The 3,620-nt window shown below is 43.9% G+C and overlaps 1 long non-coding RNA gene across 3 annotated transcripts in view; it reads left to right on the top strand.

Moving 5' to 3' along the window:
- LOC119289532 overlaps positions 1–3,620 on the top strand; it is an 11,352-nt gene continuing 7,732 nt past the window's right edge. For 2 of the 3 annotated variants that reach the window (XR_005141539.1, XR_005141542.1), the window contains exons 1-3: positions 1–37; positions 148–211; positions 2,139–2,325. This is a non-coding gene — a long non-coding RNA (uncharacterized LOC119289532). The remainder of the gene's footprint in view (positions 38–147; positions 212–2,138; positions 2,326–3,620) is intronic. The other variant, XR_005141540.1, reaches the window with a different exon arrangement.

Here is a 3,620-nt window from a genome sequence, read left to right as displayed (position 1 = left end):
GTCTATTTCCGCCGTGATGAATCCGCCGTGGTATCCTGTAATCTTCTCTTGGGCAGATTTACCTCTCTCCCCAAGAAGTGCTTGCATGGTTATGACGTGCTAATCCTTCACGTTTTCTGTTCCTAATTCCTCTTTTCAATCCTGCAGATCTCTCTCTGCCCCGGCGGGGGCGCAGCAATTGCCGGAGGATCGCTATCGTTAGTCCATAAAGGTCTGTTATTTCTGCCTCTTCTTTTATATGGCGATTCTTAGAGATTTCCTCCTCTCTGTTTCTCATGAACAGACTACCCTCTATTTCATAGTCAGGCATAAACTAGACTTGTTCATGAATTCCTGGCTGTATTCTTGTCCGATTGCGGATTCTGCCTGCTAGTTTGTTGAGTAAATCCGGCGCTAAGGTGTTTATTGGTTATTATCTCTACATGTTTTGTCTGCATCGATTCCAAGCCACCCGACTTTGGTGCACCAATAGAAGTTTGAAAAAATTGGCCAAAATTTGTTGACCTTTTGTTGCGGGGTATGTTGATACAACATGAACCTGTAATTTCAGAAAATTTTAATTCCATATTTAATCCGATAATAAAAGTAAATCTAGCTGTGAATAGTTCATATTCTTTGTTGTGATATTCATCCGCTCATTTTGGCTGTCAACACTATATTTGCCTTTTTTTGTCTCTACGTATATTAATTATAAGAATAATTTGGATATTATCTTTGGTGCAGTCATAACCGCGAGCTGTTACAGAAATATACTTTTATGCAATAGAGCCTCAGTGTCAGTGGTAACTTCGTACCCGGGCTATGGCTAGTACGCAAAAATAATTATAATCCAACATGTTATTTTTTCAGACAAAAACATCAGGTGTATATTTTTTTTGGGAGACACTAGGCATCGGGTGGCTGATTGGCCATGTCCCGCGCCGTAGGATTAGGCTGATGGTAATCATCGGATCGTCCACCCCTTTGTATTACTTGCCCGCACCTCCTACTCCATGTCACCCTCCCTTGTCCCCCTCTAATCACGCCCGCAGGACTGCTTCTCCTGGTAGTAGCATCAGCACATTCCCACTAGCTTGGCTCACAGCGACACCACCCTTGCAGCAGTGCCAAATGTCCCCTCGCAGTATCTCTCGCCACGCTCGTAGAAGCGTAGCATTGGTGCATCCCACTTGCATCACTGTGTTTGTCCGTTGCATCATCATCAGCCACATCGCCTTCTGGCAGGGGGAAGCTCATTGGCAGTCACCTTGCAACCCCCCTCCCCCTTGAAGAAGGTAGTGGTGCCTGGCTGTCGCGGCATCACACATCTCTGGTCACAGCATTGGTGACCGGTGTGGTTCGCTTGCAGCACTGGCGATCCTGGCTTGCAGCATCTTGCATCACTAGTCGTAGCATCGGTAGATGGTGTGGTCCACTTGCAACACCGGCGAACGGTACTCTTGCTGGACTCTTCCTATGTGGATAGAGCAGCGTGACCGGTTGCAATTGCCGGAGAAATAACGGCAGCAAATTGGTGGCTCAGTTGGTGCTTGCTAGCTTGTTTGGGCTTACAAAGTTGCATCGCTCCAGGTCACGTGGGAAGCACCAAACAAGATACATTTGCACCGTGGCACCTAATCACGAACCAGATCTGCCATCCATGCGGGCTCCATTTGTGAGGATCAGGTTAAATTGCACAGGTGTGTAAAAATTGGAAAATTGAGTACTAAATAGGGTACAATGTGATCAATCTTATTAAACATGTACTTTCTGTCACTTCGGGACACTTAGTAGTATGTTTGTATGTAGGAATGAAGTCATTGGTGTAGCCACAATGAAGTTCATATGTCCCCGCCCTATAATATAAGCAATATTGTTGCGTGCATTTTACCTCTGTGTCGACGAGTTATTAACCCCAAAAGTATTATGTGTGATTCCTAAAAAAATGCATTATGTGTGTCTTGTAATGTTTCTCTTGCGTCTTTCCTCCATCCCCTTTACTTTTTCCTCTCCAGACTGACGGTCCACCTTACTGTCATGACATTCTTCTCAAATTAAGAATGTGTATTCACCTAGCGATTAAGGAGAGCCAATTAGTAGAACTCCAATTCATTTAGGTGTGTTCTCTCTCTTTGTCCTGATTTGTTGCCCCTCTGAAGGTAAATAAGGATGGAGTGTTACTTCGCTCCATTCGGCAGCACGTTGGTCACCGAAGCTTTTGTGCTGCGGTAAAGGTCCTCGTCGGCATGCTGGTTACAGAATATTTGTGATGGATATATCAAGATGAAAACTGTTGGCGATTAGCCCGGCGTCAATTTGTTAACAGAGGGGTGTGTCGGCAAAAAGGTACTCATGCTATTACCACGCAGTACAATTTCCAACCTAGTTTGGTAGTTCAATTATTTGTATTCCTTTGGTTAACACATATGTTCTGTGATGTTCTGGTTGTTTTCACTTGTTGTTTATATCACCTTTTTAGTCACATATAAGTGACTCCAGGTCTGTGAGATCTGCTCTCACCTGAGATGATATGCACCGTGGAGCTATCTTTTTGTTTGTTTTCCGTTTCATACCCAGTCTTCCTTTTTACCATGGAAGATCTACCTTTTGACCATTTTATGTATGCCACTCCTAAAATTGACTCTTTTTGTATACCTATATATAAGCTGGCCGTTTTTAGCCAATTGACCCATGGTCGCCCGTCATATCCAACACCTACCGCAGCCCAGACTTTTCTCGCCTGTCGTTGCTATTCTATCGCCGCCGCGGCCACCAAAATATCGCTACCTCCTCACCTAGTAGATTGAAGTGGCGTGCAACTCCCATGTTGTGAAGCACTACTGCTTGCACATACCTGGGTGTGGCGGGCGGGCATGGTTGTGCGGACGTCGACAAAGTACAACACCGAAGGTGTGGCTTCGTGGTGGACTGGTGGTGTGATGGTGGATGCGCATCCTGGCACACGCGTCCACAGACGGGTTCCTGAGCCATCGCGACACGTTTTTCAAAATTGTGATGTGTTTTCAAAATTAAGATTGGCAAAAGAGAAATGTCAATTTCAATAGTGGTATAGGAAAAATGTCAAAAGCTAGAGTGGGAGTAGAAACAGAATATTCAGGAGAGAAAATATGCACGAGCGGACGCTGTCAACAGAATATTCAGGAGAGAAAATAGGCACGAGTGGACGCTGTCAGGCTGTCCGCACCGCCATGATTGTTTCCAGCCGTCTGATAGTTCAACTTTGACCACCAATCAACGGCGGATCTACCATCCCACAGCAGCCTTTAAAAAAATGGTCAACGTGTATTTGAAAATGTTTAACATTTATTTGAAGAAAATGTTCAAATATGTATTTAAAAAATATTCATCATGTATTTGAAAATGTTGTGTGTGTATATTAAAATGTATGCCATGTATTAATAAAGTTTACATGCATTTTTTAAGGAAATAGAAATATTAAACCAAAAAAGAATAGAGACCAAAGAAAACACATATATAGAAACAAAAGAGGACAAATAACTACCCGGCTGGTTCGAACCGGTTCATAGAACCTTACCAATACTACTACATGGAGCTACAGTGTTGGGTTGGCCCATTAAGGGGCAGGGTGGGCTATGTCTCGCAATAAGCGAGATATAGCC

Source organism: Triticum dicoccoides, chromosome 1A (assembly GCF_002162155.2).
Source record: "Triticum dicoccoides isolate Atlit2015 ecotype Zavitan chromosome 1A, WEW_v2.0, whole genome shotgun sequence".
Classification (NCBI taxonomy): Eukaryota; Viridiplantae; Streptophyta; class Magnoliopsida; order Poales; family Poaceae; genus Triticum; species Triticum dicoccoides.
Note: the sequence above shows the minus strand (reverse complement) of the source record. Positions and strands in the feature narration are given on the sequence as shown.